General features: G+C 42.4%; 1 protein-coding gene across 1 annotated transcript in view; it reads right to left on the reverse strand.

Moving 5' to 3' along the window:
• The window catches only part of PTN (pleiotrophin), a 79,323-nt gene extending 63,016 nt beyond the window's left edge, over positions 1-16,307 (reverse strand). Inside the window, exon 1 of the mRNA XM_040595813.1 lies at positions 15,970-16,307. The gene's annotated coding sequence lies outside the window, so the exon portion shown is untranslated. The remainder of the gene's footprint in view (positions 1-15,969) is intronic.
• Positions 16,308-22,444: the final 6,137 nt, after the last annotated feature.

Consider the following 22,444-nt stretch of genomic DNA (forward strand, 5'->3'; position numbering starts at 1 on the left):
AAAACCATGTGTTTTATCCTACAGCACCTCCGCTGTATTCACAGTCCCCGTCTAGCCACAAGGAGAAACAAAATGCTGCACTGCCACCCCAGTCACCTGTGTCACTGTACTCCCCACCACACTGCCAGTGTTTGATAATCGCCACCTGCAGCACCCACTGCTCCCCACCGTGCGAGAGCCCCACCACCCTACCTGCCACCCCAGGGCTGGCCCTGGGAAAAAGGGCATCGCATCGGAGCATGACAGCGCCGCTGGTTTTACAATGAACGTTAGGTGGGGGAGCTTCTCGGCGTGTCCTGCCTGGGTTTGTCACGGGACATCATAGCCACTCTCTGTCCTCAGGTTTAGAGCACCTTGTAATCCTTTTCAGTCCTTTCCTAGGCACAATCTTCATCTGCCTTGATAGTTACGGCAGATGTCGTAGGAATCACAAATGTGGAACCCAAATGCTGTGAGAGGTCTCTGCCTAAAAAACCCAGCCTCCAAAGGGGCAGATGCTGAAGCTGCACCAAATGGGGTCAAACACATTCCAGCCACTACACTCGATGCTCACTTGGAGATGCAAATTCTCAGGCCAAAATGTGCCATGACTGAAAGCATCCAGTAGCTAGGTTAGTCCCTGTGCATCAAGGTTATTAGCAACCCATGCAAACCACAGCTAGAGCTCAACTGTGCTGAAGTGACTGGGTTAACAGATGAGCATCCTTGGCAGCATACAGAAACTACTGTCAGACCTTCTTCTGCTATTCTACGACCGTGTTCCCAAATTTTATGTGTGCACAATTTATTAACCCCAAAGGACAGCATGTCTCACTTCTTTGCGAAAAACACTCTCAGTTGCAGAGAAACTGCCCAATTTGTCAGGATCATTTCAACTTTTACTGTACTTGTGACCTCTGTTACTGTCACTTGCAAGTTTTACAACCGTGCCTTCTGCTCTACCACGCAAACAGGGAAGGAGGAGAATAGGATCAATGGCAGGCTACACCAGGACCTCGCAGAGCTGCCGGCAGCCTGCATACCACACCTATGGGAAAGCACACCGTAAAACAATGTCATGAATCCTGCATGAGCTGGGGGGGATCACCAGAACAGCAGAGTACGTTGGCATTATTGGTGTGCAAACAGGACACTGCTGTGTTAACAGAGCCATCAAATCCCATAGAACCACTGTACCAAGCTGAAGGCTCATTCCAGTCCCAGGAGGCCAGCAGCCTTTGTTTCTACCTGTCGTATGACAAAAACATTTCCACTGAGCTCTGATTAGCACGGTAAGCTATTCTTTTCCCTCCCTCACCAAATCCCCTAACTGCAGTTCAGTCCAGCAGCAACAGCAGCTGTAGTGAAACACAGGTGTGCTATCAAGAAAGGTCAAGTTGTTTCATTTCCAAAGCCTACGCACAGTGAAGTACCATTAAATCCAGACACATTTTTCTTCTCATTCCACCTAAACAATGATTTATTTCAAACAAAAGCTACTTGTTGGCACCCCTTCATTTGTCACACTCGGAGGCATCTTAGGCAAGTGATCTAAAAACAGCATCATTAGAAGCAGGAGGTTAACTGCAACCTCAGTTGGCTTCTGTTACTCCCGATGCTGCGTATGTCACGGCAAAAGCTGTAACGCATTTAGCAACTCACACGATGACAAGGAGCACTAAGCCCTTGTGTCCATTCACAGCACCCTACATAAAAGCCACTTGAGCTCATCAAGAATAGGAACGAGCTCTTTCTTAAGTCCAGCCCAAACCAGTTAACAGGCTTATATGGAAATTCTGAGAGACAGGGCTTACAGGTGGCAATGCATCTAACTTACACACACTAGTTTGCTAAAAAATGAGGAAGAACACATACACACCACCTAGCCGAGGTTCGTAACTGCCTCCTTCTTCACCATATATTCCTTTACAGGTGCTTTTCTCTAAAGATATGAATTTAAGAAAGGGCTTGGGTAACCTTTGTGATTAGTAATCATTATTACAAATCTTGTTCCACGAGCACAAAATTTAAAAAAAATCCTGATAAATACAGAAGTCCATTTCAGTCTTCCTGATCAACCAGCCTTCCCTTCTTGCTCTTGCCATATGTTTGCAGAAGTCGATTTGCTTCTGCTAAAGCAATGCTGCCGTGAATCAAAATAGGAAAAGAGATGCACAGAAGCTTTGAGATTGTTGTGACATCAGCTGGTGGTAACACACTACTGTCCCCTGTCTCATTCACTCCATCTGTGCACAGAGATAAAACCTATGGATGGGGTTGCTCCTGACCTTCTGCTGAGGAGCAAGTACATAAGTGGATGCCCAAACCCTGTCCTTCCCACCACCACTGAGCATGCGGGATAGCTCCGAAATAGGGGATACAATAAGATTCCTCCCATTCAAAAAAAATAAAGATTTGCTTTGGGATTCATTACTTAAAAGGCAATAACCTTAAATTACCTGTAACCTCAACTTGCTAAGTCTTGATTTTCCATCATAGAAATCAGGGGCAGGAGAAGCAAGCATCAATTTTTCCCAGATTATGAGTAATTCTAGAGTTAAATGAAAGACATTTTAGAAGTGGAAGTGCTACTATGAGAAGTTAATATTAAAAACATTCCTTATGAGATGCAGGGAGACTAAGTCAGCAGCAGATTAATTGAACACAGCCAGACTTAAGGGAAAATTGGTAGTTTTCACAGGATACTCTATTTCAGACAACATATTTGTTTTCAAAATAGTTGTCCATTTATCACAGCTGGAAAGCATCAGGGCATCAAATTAGATGTACATAAGTGCAATCAGCTTACATTTCTGATATCACAAACAGCTTCCTGGAGCACAGTTTGCTAAAGTGTTGATAACCCCCCCCCCCCCCCCAAAAAAAACAAACAAACCACAAACCAAAAAAAAACACCCAAACAACAACAGAACCAAAAAAAAGACAGTAATACAGAAAGTGTTAAATTATACAGCCAATCTAAATTACCATGAGCCTACATACATACATACATTTATTTTTACATATATATTTAGTTACTTTGGTGGACTTTAGATCAGACCTTTAGCTAAAACACTTAGGATTCTTCTGAAAGGAGAAAACGTACAATCTTGAGCTATACTTGCACACATACTAAATAAGAAAGAGGAAGTCAGAAATACAAATCTGACTTTTCAGGCACTCTTCAGTAACTGTTTCCTCACAGGGAGGCACATTAGGGGAGTGTTTATAACTACAGATTCTGAGCTACAGTCTTGAGGATCCAATTCAGACCAGAAATGATTGATGTAAAATACTAGGTGATCAAATGATGACAACATTGCCATTTTCTAGAATTGTGAAAATGCAGTCATTTTTATAAATTATTTCTTGTCAATGTAATCAATTCATGTGGTGGCAGCTGGTTTGAAGCTTGCAGAAGGAAAAGCTGCAATGAGTTAGTCTCAAATAACAGAAAAGAATCAATTCAGGAATTAGACAGGGCTATGTTTCTAGACTATCTTCTAAAGGGAGAATTGCAACAGTTGGGATACATTTCCATAGGATATAAATACAGAATTATCTCACAATTCTTCAAAATCTTCACCCCAAAGTTACTACATGATTATGGTGGATGCTACAACTGGGATGCTGTTAAAAGTCCTAAAAGAATCAGGCTTCTGTAAGCACAGTATTGGGAGTCACTTCTTTCTGTTCCCTGGAACATTTCCTTAATAAGGTATGCAAGGAATGAGCACAGATATTCTGAAACGATGCCAAAGTGCAATCACTGATGATACTCCTGGCCACTCAGAAAAAAAATAATAATAACAAAAAAACCCAACCCAACTTCTCAAATATATTTTAAGGACTTGTTCACTCACAGAATATACTTAAGAGAAAGCAAATGGAAATCCAGCCCAAGTGAAATTAATAGGAGAAAACAACTTTGGCAGGTGAGATGTAAAATAGAGATTAAAAGATCCAAAAGCAAGGTTGAGGAACAAAGAGAAAAATACACAGAGACAAGTAATAAGGCATTCATTAAGCACACTGGAAACAGGCACTCCAGAAGAGCCAGTGGGTCTTGCAGACTATACTGAAGACTACCCTGGCACAAGCAAGTCAATGAGGGCAGAAAAAGATTGCACAGAAGTTAAATGGCTCCTTTTCTTCAGTTTTCCCTTTAAAGTAGGGAAGAGAGATGAATGCCCTACGGTTATACAAGTAAAGAACCTAAGGCAGAACTGCCAGACAGAGGTAGGGGAAATAATTTAAAAAAAAAAAAAAAAAAAAAAAAAAGGGACAACTCAAGAAATTCAATTGCACTAAACTGCATTTCCAGAGCTGAGAAAAATCAGTTAGAGGCAAGGGTAAACCATCTAGCCTGAAATAGAAGACTCACAAACTAGAAACATCTAACCCAGTACATTTTTCACAATGATAAATCATGCCTCACTAATCTACAAGAAGCCTTTAAAAACTTATCCTGGGTATTTTCCACTAGATGTAAATTGTTTGGATTTCCAAAGACATTGAAAAAAGCTATTAGGAGAGCTTCGTAATCTTGGGATAAGAGGTCAGGTCCCGTCACTCTTTAGATGTTAGTCAAGGAACTAAGAATCCCAGGGTAAGAACAATAATCAGTTCTCCGTATGGGAGGTGGAGTTGTAGCACCCGAAGTCCAGCCTAGGATCAATGTTGTGGAGTGCATTTATGAAGCACTCGAAACAAAGAATGAAAAAGGCAGCAACAAAGTTCTGTCCATATAAAATGGTACTAGTCAACAGTATGGAGGTCCCTGTCCTTGCCACTGCCCAGGCGACCGGACAACACAAATATCAGATAAAATTCACCACAGACACATTAAAGTCTAATGGAAGAAATATATGCTTACATACCACTATATGTCAATGATTACTGAAATAACTTCTGGACATCAAAAAGTTCTGGAGACAAAAGATGTCATATCCCTGTTCTTAGCAGAACAGTAATTTCAGACTAGACAAAACTTTAGAATAGCACTTCTAAAATTTTAAAACTGTAATAAAAAAAAAAGTTTGACTCTGGAAATTATAATGCAGTTATAGAATTCCAAGTTAGATTTCAACTAAATGTGCTCACTAAAACAAGGGCATGAACTGTGAGCACGCTCAGAAACAAATAAGCTGAAATATTTTGCTGATTTAGAATAAGGTGTGGGGCAGCTGTAAAGGCCACTGAAAAAAAAAAATGAGCAGATGTGCAATATTTATGAAAGGTGACCTACTACACAATTTAAATAGAAGAAATATTAAAACAAAGAGAAGTTGGGATTATGAAAATAAGGACATTAGAGACATAGGAATTCAAAATTAAGGAAACCTCAGCTATTCAGTTATGGCAAACTTCTTCAAAAGTTCTATATCTTCAAAACCAAAACAGCTTGGGCGTGGTTTATCTGTTCAGGGAAAAATGCACATTTAAAGCTAAGGAAGATGAGCATTACCTGCAAAGTTTTAAGCAGTTCACATAAGTGGTTTTACAGAACTCAACCCATGTTCTGCTATCCACTTGCATATCTTGTACAATTGGACTGCTACTCACAGGGCACGATCCATGTCTTAGAAAAATCCAGACCTATTTCACAGCCTGATACAGTTCCCGCTACAGAAGCAGCAGCAGCCTTCAACGGTTTAGCTTTGCAAGACAGGAATCCCAGCAAGGAAACTAGAGAAATGGCTGAGGCTGCTCAAAGTGGGCAGCTCACCTGGAATCAGCTGCTGCAGCTTGGAAGTTCAGCCACTCCAAAAAGTTTTTAAGCTTGGAACACTGTTTTTAATATGAAGGAATAGAAGACAGATATAAATGAGATTTTTTTTTTAAAAAAATCCCTTTCACACAAATCACACTGCATCAGGAGTGAAAACTATACTTATTCTAGGCTAGGGGTCTATTTAACACTGAACAAAGGCTAAAATGTCTTTTGCAACAGAAGCTATGATTATATATAAATATTTTTTTAAAATCCCAAACAACATGTCCTGTGGAGCAATTGAAAAGAACATGCACAAGCCTTTTATTAAACCCTATAATTACAGTTGTAATAATTGTAAATAACAACTATAAATTATTACAATTGTTTACAATTATTTTCTAAAAAAATAACTTTGAAATGCAAATAATTTACAATTAGTACATTGTTGACAATGTTCGCAATTATTACAATTATATGTACAATTAAAATTGTACATGCAAATTATATTCCGATTTTCAAAGGCTTACTTTGGAAAAAAAAATTTAAACTGATAAGGAAAGCATAAATTTGAGAAAATGCTCCTCATTCCCCATCGCTGCATACTATTCCACCCTTTTTGTGAGACATTGTGGTCATAAAAATGCCACAATGAACAGCATCAGCTGGACATCATAGGGCATCATGAAGAGCCTACTGTAGCCAATGTATCTGTCTCATATGTAGGCTCAAGTTCTTGTTTTCATTCCTTCAACACCCATTAAGTGCTGCAAGTGTTTAGATACACACTAGAATTTCACTGGCCTGGAACAGAAATCTTTAATTCAGTGACTCAAAAATTTCCATTTTGATAAGCCTTATGTGAAATATTTCAACCTCAGTTTTTCTTGACTTAGACAGATAATTTACACTTCACAGCCTTGTCCTGATTTGCGTATTTTGTTTGCTGCAGAATTTTCTGTTTAAATAAGACAAGAAATTCCCACCTACAGTCACTTGAGAAATTTCAGTTGGTAAAATCCCAACTAGAATTAGAGCTTTACTGTACATGCTGGAAGTGTCAATACAGAAAGATGTGAACTTGTCATTTATAGTAAGTATTGAGCAATTTGACACTCTAAAATTAGGTAACACATTTTTGCTACATATCCCTACAGTTTGGAAAGCTTCTCCAAACAGAGACTTGGTTTTGACGTGTGTGTAAAGCACAATGTTGGGGCAAAGCACCTACAGGTCTCACCTTTTTCCTCTATAAAACCACAATGTCTCTATATCCACTCAACCTACAGTTGCAGTTAGCACAAGAAAGAAGGGTTCTTATGTAAAGGACTACTGCCCTGTAGATATCAATCTATTCAGTACTCAATCTCCAGCCATGCTCAAGAGCTCTCATTCTTCGTGAAAATTAGCACAGAAATGCTGTATTTGGGCACAGAGAGGCAGCCAAAGAAAGCCCAGGACCATGTGGCACATTATGCCACTGAGCAAGTAGAGGTGTTTGTAAATATTATCTCAGTTGCAAAATACTAAAATTATCTATAGAAGTTTTTGAAAGCAGCCTAAATATAACTTCTAGATCAAAATTACGAGTAACAGCAGGAAGTTCACCCACTTTTCTTCCCATTCCCATCCCTTTTTGAACTTCAGATTTTTTCATCAGGAAAACATGGCCAATTTTGCAGGTAGTTAGGGGCAGGAAAATGCTCCCCACTTTCCTACATTTCTGATTCCAGACAGTTTTAAAAATCATTGCAGGTATTAAGCCCCAAAGTTTTCTCCATCCAGAGGTAAAACCAAGGGCTGATCCCAACAGGAATCTCTCATCCTCTTCTCTCTCATCAGGATAAAGTCAGAACCTTCACAGCACCAGTCAGTCATGCAGGGGCAGCTTTTAACAAGGGTTTATGCCTGGCCCACACCGTGCTTGGAAAGGTACAGTTATTAACTGACAAGTTTACATCAGAGAGTGGAAGAGAAAACCAATAGCTTCATTGTACAAAAGAAAAAGAAAACAAAACAAACAAACAACCCACAAAAAAAAAACCAAAACAAACAAACAAATAAAAAAACAAAAAAAAAAAAAAAAAACAAAAAACAAAAAAACACCAAGACCAGATCATGCTTAAAAAGATGTCCAGAAAAATATCAAGTGAAGCCAAAGGCCCCACAGTAAATGTATTGCTATAAAACTTACCACAAGAGATTTAATCCCCACCCACTTATAAAGTGCATGCACCTGAACACATACTGTACCACCAGATACTTTTATTACTGCTGTGTTAAACTTTTAAATCAACCCACTGACCAAGCAAAGGTATTGCATGTACCTTCTACATTTATGTTAAGTAAACCCCACGGTTCTCAGTGAGGTAACTCGCAGCCCACAAAGCCGTTCCAGTGCACAAGATGTGCAAAGACTATAGCTCAAAATGACAAGCGACTGAGAGAAGAGACTGACAACTCTTAAAACACATACTCCTATAACCCCAATGGCCACTCAGTATTCATGAGCCCAAAACACAAAGTAAACTCCATGCCCCATTTAAAGACAGGTTCTTGAGCTAACAAACAGAAAGGGAGCGCAGCTTGCCTTTTCTTCTTTATACCCCCATAAACACGTTTCCCACGGTATTTTGCAAGCAGAGGGAAATTCCTGAAAACTCAACTCAATGTAGATACCCCTCCTTAGCAGCCCACAATCCCTGTAGCTCTTTATAATAATCTTCTGCTGGTGGATGACTATGAGTAATACAAGGAAAACGGGAGCAGCCTTCAGGCTCCCCTGAACTCTGTAGGTCTTTGGTCAAACTGGCCAGAGGATCACCGTGCTGTAACTGGCTCCCCTGTGGCTTTCTGTTTGGGGTGGTTTTGCCTCCCTGCTGCGTAAGTGAGCCTAGCAGAGGAAGAGGCCCGCAGCACGGAGCAAGTATGCTAATGCCGTATCATACAGACTGCCATGCCAACAGCCATCACACACACGCCTGCTCACACACTGCTGCCAAATAATCACTTCAGCAAACATCAACTACAGAGATTAACAAAAGCATCTGACAACACACAAATCAGACGAGAAACATGGGCTGAAGGGACAGCTTAGGAATATGAAGATTTAGTAAGTGAAATGACATGAAGTTCCTGAATCAAAGCCTGCAGTGTTTTTGGAAAATTGTTGAAAGTCCTATCTGTTGGCCTTAGAGGGAAAGCTAGTAGATTTTTTTCCACTCCTCAGTCCCTGCATATCAGCTGCACCCAGGCAGGCTTCTAATAAAAGCAAGTGACTCTTGTGCAAACAAAAACATCTTTGTGACCTCTGGGAAGGCAGCAATCCAAGCAAACAACCAGGCAGTCTGGTGGCACAAGTTATCGAGAAGCAATCAGAGCATCTCAGGGGCCTTCCATCAGCACCAGAAGGAAAGCTATGCCACTACGAGAGAAAACCAGGTTTCCAGGAGAAACCACTCTAGGTAGAACAAGAAGTTCAAAATATTTCTGTTTAATACAGTGGGGGTGGGAAGGCTACTTTTGAGCACAGAATTTTTATTGTTCAAACTAAAGGAACAAAGTGTTTTTCTACCAGAATTAAGGCAGAATATCAGAACAATCTCTTTATTATCTCTAACTTAATAAAGGGTGCTTCACTCCAAAGGCACTTGCAATGAAAGTAATGAGATTCTGCTGCAAGATGTGCAGGAAGAGTCACAACCATTTACCAGAATTATAATCCATTTGTGTCTTATTTTTAAGAATTTGTCACCAAAACAGAGGGGTGGGCACTCTTTCTAAATCGTAGGCTGAATTCTATGATCCTTATTCTGACGAAGCTCTTGCTGAAGCATCAGCTTTGCCTGCATAATGGTTGGAGAATGTGTGCCTCGTTTAGTATCAATCTCTGCTTGACAGGAAGAATATGATTCTTACTGAGCTGATAAAGATCTCAGTATGGAAATGGAAAAAGTTCCATTGTCCAAAAGCAAACTGTGACCTTGTAGTGCCATAATACTGCAGAGACAGCACCATATTAGAGGTGCCATCATTCTACCAAGGCTATTTCTAAGTCCCTTTCTACATCACTTTCAAAGACAGTAGACCTTTCTTAAGAGATCCATCCATTACAGTCTGATTATCAAAGTGCCTAGAAAAGCATCACAGAAGTATTAAAATGGCATTGTGAGCCAGACACTCTTCCCACTGTTGCCTGCATGCTGTAAACCTGTAAAAAAAAAAAAAAAAAAAAAAGACAAAACACCTGTAAAACAGTTATTTTTAAACACAAAGTTTTTGAGATTAGAACTACCTACACACAGTATTAAGCACATTTTGGATGCTCCTGTCATGGAAGCAAAGATGCTGCAGACTGTGAGCCTTCTGTTGCTGGCTACAGATGGGCGCATACATTTGCATTGCACTGCTAAGGCTCTTTTGCACTTTGAGATGCATGATGTGTGAGAAATATAGCTAAAAAAATAAATAATACATAAATAAATCTGTTGTACTAGTGATCCTGTCGAAACAAGGAAGCCTTAAATGCAATAGTCGGATCATCTTTAGCTGGTTATGAAACTACTGTCATTGTTTGCATGGCTCTGAGAAACAAAACCCAAGAACAAAACAGGTTTTGTGTCTGATAGCAAATGAAACTGAATCTGAGAAACCAGTTCAGTCATTTTCATTGCTTGCAATCAGACAGGGACACTGACTTCCACAGTTATCTATGTATTTACTGTTTGTGTCAATACACAGGGAATTCCTCCTTTCCTATATACCCATAGAGAACAATTATCCGGTTTTTACCTTTCTAATCCTTAGGGACAGCCCAAGGCAAGAATCAGATGCAGGTAACAAAGTCAAATGATGAAGACAACAGCAAAGTAGTCTATCTTCCTTTACAAGCTCAGCAGAGCAAGATCAACTTTGTACTCAAGCCTGAGAAATAGGCTACCTCCATCTCGTTGCCAGCATCACTAACGCTCTGCCCATTTCCAGTGCCAGCTGGACAAGTCCCACTAAGACAACAGAGCATCAGCCCCAGTGCATAGAGAGGGGCTTGCTGAAAGGAAAAAGAGCATGTCCAGCCTCCCTCCCCCTCCCAGCTTTTCTGTCTGGTTTTACTCCTGGGAGGAGAACTTCTACAGATAACGAGTTGCTCCAAAAATATTGTATGAAGACAGCAAAAACTCTATTTCATTTATGCTGTTAGCTAGCTGTGGACCAGTGTGAAAACAAGCATTTGGACTGAGGTATTAAACAATTTCTCCTCTTCCTCTTCCCTCCCCACAGGCCCCTGATGATGGTATCAACTACAACTAAATAGGGGATGTTTATAAGGTCCAAGCTACACTGAACCTTTGTAGAAACTAATGAGGAAGGAAGATTTTTATATCACTCTCCTGAAACATTTAATGAGCTCTGAAATAGTGCTGGCAGGCCTCAGAGGAGAAAGGTCCAGTTTAAAATTGAATTTTGCAGTTTACTAAATGGCAGCGGACTGGAGCCCCAAGCACTATTTATCTTCAGAGACTATTTTTATCAGAAAATCCCCAACTCCTGTAATGCTCTTCTGCTCTAAAAGTCTCTACCCCTCTGTCGCAGCTGCCATGCAATCAATGGCACTTGCAAGCAACGTGCTCCTAGGGCCCAAATTAACATACTTACATGTTTTTCTTAATGCAACAAAACTGGATTTTGCCTCATAGTTAGCTCTACTCCTCAACTCCAGGTTATCCACATTGAAACCAGAATCTGCTCTTCTGGCAAGGCAAGGAAGGGCAGAGGCTTTTTGGAGCGGAGGGATGGAGAGGGTAGAAATCACCTGGCTGCATCAGTAATATATCTAGCTCTTTATTACACTCACATTCCCCCTTCTCATCTCCCATGAAACTGCCTACAGCTGTGTTCTCTCAACCTTCAGCCTGAAAGACATTAAAAAGCAGTCTGCAAGATGACTACAGTTTTCAAAAAGTCACTCCCACATATGTAAGCAAGGAAGGAAATGAGAAAAGTTAAAAAACAATAAATCATCATGGTGCCACTGCAGGAGGTAGAGCTAGATATTTCAAATGTTTCAGAGATTCTATTCCTTGGAATAAAATAAGGTGAGACATATTGACCAAGAGAGCAACTAGCTTGGTAAAGTCCCACTGACCCTTTCTACAACGATAAGGTAAGCCATTGCTGAAAACTTAACAAACTGAACTATTGTAATGCCACTATGTTAAACACCACCTGCAACAGGGCCTTTTCAGTATTCAAGTTCATTTTCACTAGTGGAAAGACTGTAGGAGCCTGAAGAGGGTCTGAAAAGTATTAACGAGCTTGGCATCACAAAATCAGTTCTAATGGCAACTCAGAGCAAACAAAATTCTAAGCAGCAAATTCCATACTGACTGCCAACTCTTATTTCATGGGCTGGATCAAGATCATGTTAAAGGTAGTGGGATTAAAGGGCTCCTCCAGCTGATGACCACTTCTGTTTGATACATGATCAATGGTATGCAAAGCATATTTAAATAATATAAAATAAAATATGCTGGTCTTTATTTAGCGTCTATTACTGTTGGCACAAATAACAGGTATCAGTCCCTTGGAAGTTAATGACGCACAGAAGATACGCCTCTTCCCATCTTGTTTAGTTGCTGTTGTGTCACTCCACAGAGACACCACCATATCATTTCTTCGGCAATTACAATGCTCTGTGAGTTATTGTAGCAAAACACAGACATCCACCTTATAGAAGGCATTGCTCACTCCTTTAATTTCATTTTTCCACAGTGCTTCTGCTGAAGAAATTGATGTAAGACAACTGACTCAAATTTCCCCCAGCTCTCCTCAAATGCACACTGAACACTTGACAATGCCCATGTTTCTATTTTCCCCTCCACGGTTCCATTGGAGAGGACCCTCTGTGCATTCAGAGCCACACAATGGAGAATGATTTCCAAAGCATTAACTTGGAGCCATTGAGACTTGGATGTTTTCAAAATGACTCTATTGTGCTCAAAAGATTCTAGACTACCCCAGCTACTCTAGAAGAGAGTCTTTTTCCCCTTTCTCAAAACGTCCATCCCTTGAGCCATCCCTGGAGTGCATTGTTGAGGTTGATTCCTTAGTGCGGCAAGTTCCATCAGTCAAAGCTCAACAGATACAAATAATATCAGGATATGGATATAAATTAGTGCGACAGACCCTAAATAGTTTTGACAGGTTTAGTAAGTATATATAGCGACACAGAATGCTATTCCTGCTGTCAGACATCAATATGTAGACAGAAGATTGGGGGCACCATGGAAACTCAGCGACATAAGAGTGGTATTGATTGGATAGAAAATGAGGCTGCAATTTAAGCTTAAGGCTGCCAGAGATGCCAAGAATGGAGAATGACCTCCAGCAGTGAATTTTCAGCATAAGCTCCCTGTGAACAAGCCAGCCCAAGAAGGATAAATCAGGGACAAGCTCACCAGGGATATGGCTCGACCGAATGCCGGCTACCCTAAGCAGATGAGAATCACTCTGTGTGCGCGCGTTACAGTGACCTAGTTCGTTCAAAGACGGCATTTTGAATGGTTTATTATAGAGGCTTGAAACAAAGAGATTTCCTCAATTAAAGTCCTGAAATGAATCCTCTAATGAAAATGCTTTTGATACACTGATCAGCAAGAGGTTATAAATATCGAAGCAAAGCATACATTGTTAAAGTCCAGTTCCCACAGAAAACACCATGGTTGGGAGTGTAGGTAATGAGGGGGCCTGAACAGAGCAGGAGGTTTCACGAGCAACGCCGGCTCCATCCCTAATGCCTTAGCGCTACGCTAAAACACTTGTTACACTATAACGCTTCATAAAGCATACCTTCCCTGCTACAAAAGCACTCTGAAATAAAAGAGTATGAGTTGAACGAGGGCATTTTCAGAGCTCCTGTAAAGGACTATTTTTAATTATTATCTGAGGACTCAAGAACAACCATTCCCAGAATGAGCAAGAAGAAACATAGGACGTGTCAGAGTACCTTGCTGGAGCCGTGACTGCTGGAAGTCAGCTAAGTAATAATATTCACATTAGCAACAGAAAGATGAATCTACACAAAACATCCATCAGTACAGCTGTGTCAGGAATAAGATAAGCCTCCAAAGTGTCCTCAGTGTCAGTATGAGTGTAAAGGAATATAGGCATATGGTTCTGGGATAACAGAACTATGTTTTGTAATACTATAGTAAGACCAACCTTCTGCTGGGAAGGATCTATCAGCCACAGGCTGCATCTCAAATAACGGGTAATAGACATCTGGATAATTGCAAAAAGTCTGTTTTTTCTTAGGCCACTTCTACACTATAAACAAAGACTTAACCATTTGTAAAAGAAAGATTTGTGCTGGCTTCTCTTTTTTCCACCCAAGAGCCTGCTCTGGAGCATGCTAAAGTTAGTTAAGTTTCTGTCCTTCAATTTCATTCAAAGCTTCCTAAGTAGTAAGTCACCAAAGTAATGCTTTTTCTTTTTTGTCCGTCCTCTCCAGTGAAGTACCCCCTCCATGAAGTTCCAAATTTTCATTATGACAGCAAATTAACAAATTTTGTCACAAATATGCAGGTTTGTTTTTCCCTTCAGACTACTTCTCTTGATCAAAAGTTCAGACTGTTTTTTTTTTTTTTTTTTCATTTTTTAAAATTCTTATTTCTTTGCAGGGAGGAAACAGAAATACTCCATAAGATTTGCTTTGTAAATCAGCTCAAGCACACTGTCCAAAAAATGTATGACAGGTACTATTTTACAACTTTTTCAATATACTTCCCTTCTCTTTCCCTCCATCTCTTCCCTTCTTCTCCCTAAAACAAGCAGTTACACACTCTGTCTATTTCTTGTCCAAAAAGTTGAACTTTACTAAAAGCTCAAAAAAATCAAGGTCCAAAGGGAAAGCAAGGAAAGGGCAGCAAGTTCAAGCACTGATGAGCCACAGGTAAAGCGTTCTTCTCCTGTAAGTCATTTAGAGCAAACAGGATCCAGTTAAAACACCTATCGCTATGCATAGGTGCAGGGTTATCTCACAGAGAAAGATTTAATGCATGTTGCAAATATTTCCACAAGTGCTTCCAAGAACCAGTTGGTCTCTAGGGTTTATATCCTGGAATCCAGCCTCAGAGCGTATCACTAAGCTAACAGACAGTAGACATTCACCACCAAGGCAAGCCTACTTGCAGTATGGAAGAGAGAGGTGTGCGGCAGCCAACTGCAACAGGCAAAGGAGCAGATGAGCTCCCGAGGAATAACGACTGCCTTTCCCCTATAAATACTTTTAATAAGGAGATAATGAAGGCAGCTACAGAGTTAGAAGCATCAGTGTTGGAGACCATAACACATTTGCAGAATAATGTGTAAGCTCAACAGGAGGAAACTGTGTTTTCACTGTAGTTAAGTGAGATTTTCTCCAAACCTATCCCTCCAGAGGACATGGAAGACACCAACTAACGATGGCAGTTTTAAATAGATCTATTGGCACTTGATAGATTCAGTTGTTCCACCAAAAGTAAACTACGGATAAGAAGGCAAAGTCCCAAGAAAAATATCAGTCAACGTGCTCGGTCGGAGGGTAAAATTTAACCTCATTATCCCGAGTCTCAATCGGGACATTCCTGGCACACGGCAACTGGGACCTGCAGGGGGTTTGCCGCTCCGGGGTCACTCGGCTGCCCTTTTGTCCTCTCGGAACGGAGCAGCCCGAGGGTTTCTGCCCCCCTTCCCCGCTGGGTCACGTCACCCACCGCCACCTCTCTCCCCGCACCCTGCCCCGGCCCTTCAACGCTCCCCCGCACCGACCCTCCGCCGCCACCCCGAGCGGGGCAGCCGGCACCCGCGGCCGCGCTCCGCAGCACGGCACAGCACGGCGGGTCCGCGGCGCCCCCGGCCGCGGCTCCCGGGCACCCCCAGACCTCGCCCGCCGCCCCCGGCCCCCGGGCACCCCCAGATCTCGTCCCCGGCCCCCGGCCCCCGGGCCCCCCCAGACCTCGCCCCCCCCCCCCCCCCCCCCGCCCCTCGGGCAGGGGTCTCCAGGGCCTCAAGTGCCCCCCAACACCCCGCTGGGTCCGGGCTCCCACCCAAGCCCCCGGCACCGCTCCACAGCACCCGCCGGGCGGCGAGAGGACGCGAGGTGGGGCCGGAGCTGCGGGGCGCCGCAGGGGCAGGTTCCCCGGAGCCGGGGCAGGGCAGGAGAAGCGCTGCGCACCCTTCCTCCGGGGGAGCGAGCGCGGGGGCAGCATCCCTCAGCAGACCCCGCCGCTCCTCGGACTTACTTCGGGCGGCAGAAAGCTCTTCTCCCGCAGCTGAGAGGGGCGAGCCGCGGGCGTCCCCGGTGAGCAGCGGCTGCCGCCGCCGCCGCCGCCGCAGCGCGTCCCTTCGCTTCCCCACGGACGGGCTCCCGGCCGCCGCCTCACGCCCCGCTCCGCCCGCGCCCCGTCTCTCTCTCCCGCCGGAGATTCCTCGCCGAGATTTTTATACTGGAGGCAGGGAACCTGATCCGCGCTTTGACTCGGCGCAGCCCGGGCTGCAGCGAGGCGGCGAGAGGAGGGAGGCAGGCGGGCGCCGGGCAGAGGAGCGGCCGCGCTGCCCCCTCGTGTGATGCGGTGGGGGCGCGGCGGGTCACCCGCGGGGCAGCCTCGCCCCCACCGCCGGGGCTGGGGGGGGGCGGGGTGGGGAGGGGGCGGGCCGGGGGTGCGCCGCCGGGGGACGGGGCTCTGCGGGTGCGCCCCCCGGGTCCCGCAGCCGAGGGGGAGCCCGGCGGGGTTGCGCGGCCCCCGCTGCGGCGGGGCTGGCCCGCGGGCCGGGAACGGGCTTTTAAGCACAGGCAACTTCCCCTCCTCTTCCTCACGGCACCCCAGGCTGCTGGCGGGGGGAGCCGAGGGTGAGGGGGCGCTTCACGGTACCCCCCGGCCGGTGCCGGGGCTTCAGCTACCTCTCTTGGCACGCACGTCCGCAGCTGGTGCCGGGTAGCCCCTGGCCGTCGGGGTTCGGGGAGCCCGGGCTGCAGCCCCGCGGACTTCCAGCTGGCCGCTTAGACCACGGCAGCGCTGGGCTGGACGTGCCGCTGGGGAGGGGGGAAAACAAATAAACAAAGAAAAAAAAAACAACAAAAGAACACCCCAACCCAAAACCAGAAAAAACCCCAGCTTTTAATTTCATCTTGGGCTGAAAGTGCCATGAGAACAACTTTTGTCCTGGAATTCCAGCACTTCTGGATGTATATCAAGGGTTTCATTTAGGAGCAGGCTTTTCCAACTTGTTAGGTTCATTACATCCACTGAATAAGAGTGTTCCCCAATCCACAGCTTAATTTAAAACTAAGTGGACGTGTTCCAAACTCCAGGCAATTTCTATGTAATTCCTGATCCCCAGAGCAAGTCTCTGCCTTGAGTTGAAAGACTGGGGCCATTGACTGCTTGGGGCTCAGCTGGGGCTGCAGTTTGCAGCTCCTGCTCCAGGTTTGCATGGAAATCCAGTTCAGATTCTTCTCCTGTTTCCAGAGGAATGAGCTAAAGAAGTAATTTGTCTGGCACCGTACACATTGCATCATCTAACACCTACCATCTGTGACAATGAAAAGCACTGTGCAGCTAGTCCCAGTGTAGGCAATTGCACCCACCTGGACTCTTTCTTAGTAAAGTAAACTACTCCCTTCCATCCACACCTTGGCATCTTCTTTTCATCACACAGTTAAGTGTTTAGTCCTGGCATGGCTGTTCAGGATTTGCACCACTGGCAGATTTAATGACAGTGATGTAATTTAAAACAACAATTTTGATTTGCAGTGCAAAGTGATGGCTTGAGATGGAGAGAATATCCTTTCTAGCAGCTGGACGAGTGGAAATGAGCACTCGATAGTAAACTTGGTCTTCATGTTTCAGAGCATGAAAAGCTGAATGGATCTTTGATAGCTAGCTTGAACCTTCCTGAGGGCTTCTTAATGAAATCCTGGCATCACAGCACTAAGCATCACGAATATCAAAAGACACTTTCCATCAAAACACACCTGGCAGTGGTTGACACTTTAAGCCCTCAGAGTTTCTCCGTACAACCACAATAGCGCGTTTCAGATGGTCAATCATGTCTGAGCAAGGAAGTAGGAAAGAGGACAAAGGCTGATCTGTAAGTTCATCTTGACTGAAACCGAAACAGACTGCACCAAAGTGGGTCAAGAGATCTCTTCCTTTCCTTAAAGAAATCTGACTCTTACCTAAAACTATGAAAATGTAACATTTTCAGCTTTTCAGAAAACAATGGGAACTTTCTGCAGAAAGCAACTGCTTTTCACAAAGATGTGCAAGATGTTAGAAACCTCATCATTCACTAAATTTTGGAAGCCATGTCAACAGACAATCTTTGACCAATTTTACTTACAGCTTTTCTCCATACCTAGTTTTCCATAGCTCAGAAATTAATTTCCTGAAGCTGAGTTTACATGCACATAAACTAGTTTAGTGTGATACAGCTTGAGTTTTGATTCAGAAAGTCCAAACTAAAACTGCAAATGAGGTTAACACAGCTGCTCAGAGGACAGATTATGGTCTGAAGCACCTATAACTAAAAAAGAAAGTATCTCATTTTTTGATTGAAAAAAAGTAAATATATTCTAATGTTAGTATTATTTCTGTTTCAGTGGTACCTTGAGGTATAAGTGAGGTTTCCACTGCAAGAAGCACTGTACAAATACAGCAAAACATTATTTGCTCAAAATTGCCTCCTGTGTTTGATGCTTTTGATATCAGTGGAGTATAACACTTGAATTTCTTGACTGAACCTTTGCTATTGAGATAGAACTCTTTAAGACATAGAAGGAGATGAGACAGTTGGTGAATACAGCAAACTTGGGAGGACCAATGTAACTTCTTTTGCCAAGGAAAAGTCATCAGCTATGTTAATCACAGCCTTAAAGGTGCCTATTGTGCTGGTTCCCAGTGGGAAAGAACAGGACAGCATGGAGAAAAAGGATGGATGGAAGATCAGCTACGACCATTTCCTTGCCACAGGGATATTTTCCTTATTAAAAGAACTGTAAAGCTGGAGAGGCTTATTTCCAGAATTTCTCTACTGTTTTGTCTCTTCTGAGTTTGTTTTCCAGCCAATGCTTTATTTCCTATGTGATCCCTGAAACTACAGGCTAATCTACATTTCTTGAGAGATAGGAAAAATCCATACTGAAAAAAATAGGTTTTGACTATTACTTTTCTAGTCTGAACACACAGCTATCCTAGAAAGGAGAACTTGCTCGACGATTGCTGGTGATACTTGTCTTTAAAATCCTCAACACTTGTATACAGCTGCTGGTTCCACTCTGATCAAAAAACAGAGGTGAGGAATGGACTGGCAGCTGTGGAAGTCCAATTTCTACTTTCATGTATGTTTTTTGCTACCCAAACCAAAAATTGGCAACCTAATGAGAGACAGGGCTGAATTTTCTTTTAAAAAGGGAAAGTGAAGGTTAGTGCTGTAAGAAGTTATAAAAGGACTTCTGATTGATGCCACATGCAAATGCTCTCATAAACAATCCAAAAGTATTAAATCCCTGTTAGAATCCCAACTCAGTTGGTAAATATTCAAGGCAATTTTGGGGAAAGAAGCTCCCAGCATTAGATATGATTTGTGCCAAAATGTAGAAATCCACTCATAATAAATTTCCTCTCAATGAGGTTTTGTTTTTTTCCTTTGAAAAGACCTGAACGCCAAATTTTCCCTTTGAAGTTGCATTGTTCAGTACTTTTAAGTAACCATTCCACAAGCCACCTGAAGGAGACAGTTACTTGGATCTCTTCAGCTTCTAACAGGAATTAGCATATTTTTCCAAAGACACCTGGGAAAAATTTTGGCTCTAAAGCTCGGGCTACGAAGTCAGAGGACAAGGCTTTATGCAGTTTGCTCCCAAGAAGCTCTCCGCTGTTTTCAGTCCTACTGGTGAGTAGGATGCTGTACTTTTCAAAAAGCAACCACCACCCCGTGCGCACCAGTTGAAAGGTCAGTCTGAGCTGAGCTTGCCTTGTTTGTTTCGGGTGATACACTCACTGTAAACACCAGTTTCTTTCTCTGGCCCTCCCTAGCCACCAGCAACAGCAGCTCCAGGAAGATGTAATGTGATTCCAGGAAACTGAAGAAGAGAACTTGACAATAGTTTAAAGATTTTTCCACCTTTTGCTCCATTGTTGTTACTGAGCTATTGAGCTGCCAGACCCTGGCAACTGAGCACCCCGCATCCCCACTCCCGTGCTAAGATCAGATTTCCATTAGTGATACTGAATTATTTAGTGAATGCATCAAAGATTGAAATCAACTGCTTTCTGAGCTGTGTACCTTCTCACTCTGTCTTTCATTTCTAGTCCACACAATGGCAGGCATCTTGTCACAGAGACTATCAATCCTATAATTAGAGTAGAAAAATCCATGGAGTTCAAAAATAATAATTCATACCTCAATCTCTAGTATTAAAGTAGTCCGGTATATAGAAAGATCAGATATATGTGGAAGAAGGCAAACAGAGACCATGAACCCAGAAGAGTTTTTGTTCCCTGCATGTATGCTAAAATCTTAAGATATTTGAAAACAAAGTCAGTGTCCCAGAGCTTGGTCTTAAGCTTCAGTCACCAAATCATGAATACATGTTGTAACTTTACACATTTGACTGATTCTATTTTCTACAAGAGGATTAAAGCTCTTGTGCTCAAAATTATTCATGTGCATACATCTGCATGTTGCAGTTTGAAATCCAAATATAATGCGACACAGCAGGCCTTTCCAGATCCCCAGCATTTAAAAGACTGCTGTTCGTATGTTGGCTGCTATCACAGTTTTCTTCTTTTGTGTTGGCAATCCTGGGAATGGAAGTGCTACGTACCTAGGATTTGAAGTCTATTAAATAAAATAAAAATCTTAGCTATAGTAAAAATAATTGCTGCTTTGAGTACATTATCACTGTTTTTTCCTATATAAGCAAACTTCTTCATTTCACTCTGGTTTTACAGTTTGGGGGGAAGTATGAACCAAAACAAAATGGCATTTTATTTTGAAGGGCTGAGCAACAGCTACCATTTTTGTTCTGTTTTCTGGGGTTTTGTCGATATGTATTTCTGTGTAAAAATCAAAGCAAAATGCATAAACAAAATGTTCCTCCATTGAAACAGAACCAGTAGAATTGACATTTTTATTTGGCTTCAAACTCCTGGCAGAAAATTACTGAACAAATAGAATGCAAGTTTCCTTTTCAATTTCTCTCAGAGTGCGCTTGATTTGCTAGAATTTGGTTTTTTTCTCAAGGCACTATACCCGCATCTCTAACTACTTTATGAAAGAACTGGCTTTAGAAGTAGAGAAGGTAGTAGTATTTATAACCCTACCAAAGCAGTTCTTGATACTTCATTAAGACAATCAGCTAGTCCCAGTCATAGCACTAAATAGCTTTCCCCTAGGCGCTGAAATGAAGTGGTCAATTTTATTCTCAGTGACAAGCCAGCAGTAACAAATCTGAGGCACTAACTACATAGCAGGCAACTGATTGGGAAATGAGAAGCATTCGGATCATTTGCTTGTGAGCTGAATCACAACCATTTTCCAGCTAAAAGTAAAACTATGGTAACCACGTTCTGAAATACATAATCAGTACATTTCATTGTAATGATGCTCATATAATTAAATAAATATTCTCAATATATTCCCTTAAGAATGAATTACTACTGGCGTGGGGAGCAACCATTAGGACACTCTCTGCATCCACAGCATGATGCAGCCAGCACAACGCTGAGCTGAATGGATGAACAAAGAAGAAACTCCACTTATCAAAATGTTCTCTTACCTTTTAAAACAACTTGTTTGTCAATTTGTAAAGGGTACACCTGTGTAATTATAATGATGCTAAACTTCACATTTAAAAGCAAATATAAGTGGTTTTGACAAGTTTTCCTTATGTGCAATCAAACGATGAGATCTTCACCTTCAGTGCAAGTGCAGAGCAGACAGCTGAATCCTTGATTACAAATTTTAGTGAAATCACAGCAATAAAAGAAACACTGAGAATATAATGTTGACAAGTAATTATCAAACATGTTCAGAAATACCATTTCCAAGATTTTGTTATAGCTGGCTCTTTCAAGCCTTCAGTGGCTTAGCCTCAGTCCATAGCTGAGCTCATCAGCTCAATATTTCAACAGGTACAGTACAAGCTTGCATACCCTAATGGGGAGGGGGGGATTCTTCACTTTAGCTAGTAGAACTTGCTGTAGTAATGTCAAGCCTGCATTAAGACTGAAAGTTGCTGAAGTAACAGCAACTCATCCATAAAGTAGGACATAATAAAATTCAGGCCCTAAAAATGATCACTCCCAAGAATGATAGGGTTGCAAAGTTCTTCAGATGGCAGCTTGAATGTATTTTCACAAAAAGAATAAAATAAAAAGTGAAATTGTATTAAGTAGCACCTTTTCCCTGCTACCATTTTTAGAAATAACTATGGCAAATGGGAAATTTAGGGGATATATAATGTATAGACATATACGCACACACAATAAGAGACCAACATAAAGGTCTGTTGTTAGAAACACAGGAACTGGAGGACAGCTATAAGCTGCGCATGTGCGATGCCTCATTAGTTAATGTAATGGCCATGCTTTTTGCCCCATAAGAACAAAATTAGGTACATCTGTTCTTAACTTGCTAGCCATTTCTTGCTTGAGATTTGAGCCAGTTGCATGGCCCTCATAAAGCACAAAACATCTTTAACGGAAACTCCTG

The sequence above is a fragment of the Falco naumanni genome, chromosome 5 (assembly GCF_017639655.2).
Source record: "Falco naumanni isolate bFalNau1 chromosome 5, bFalNau1.pat, whole genome shotgun sequence".
In the NCBI taxonomy this organism is placed as follows: domain Eukaryota; kingdom Metazoa; phylum Chordata; class Aves; order Falconiformes; family Falconidae; genus Falco; species Falco naumanni.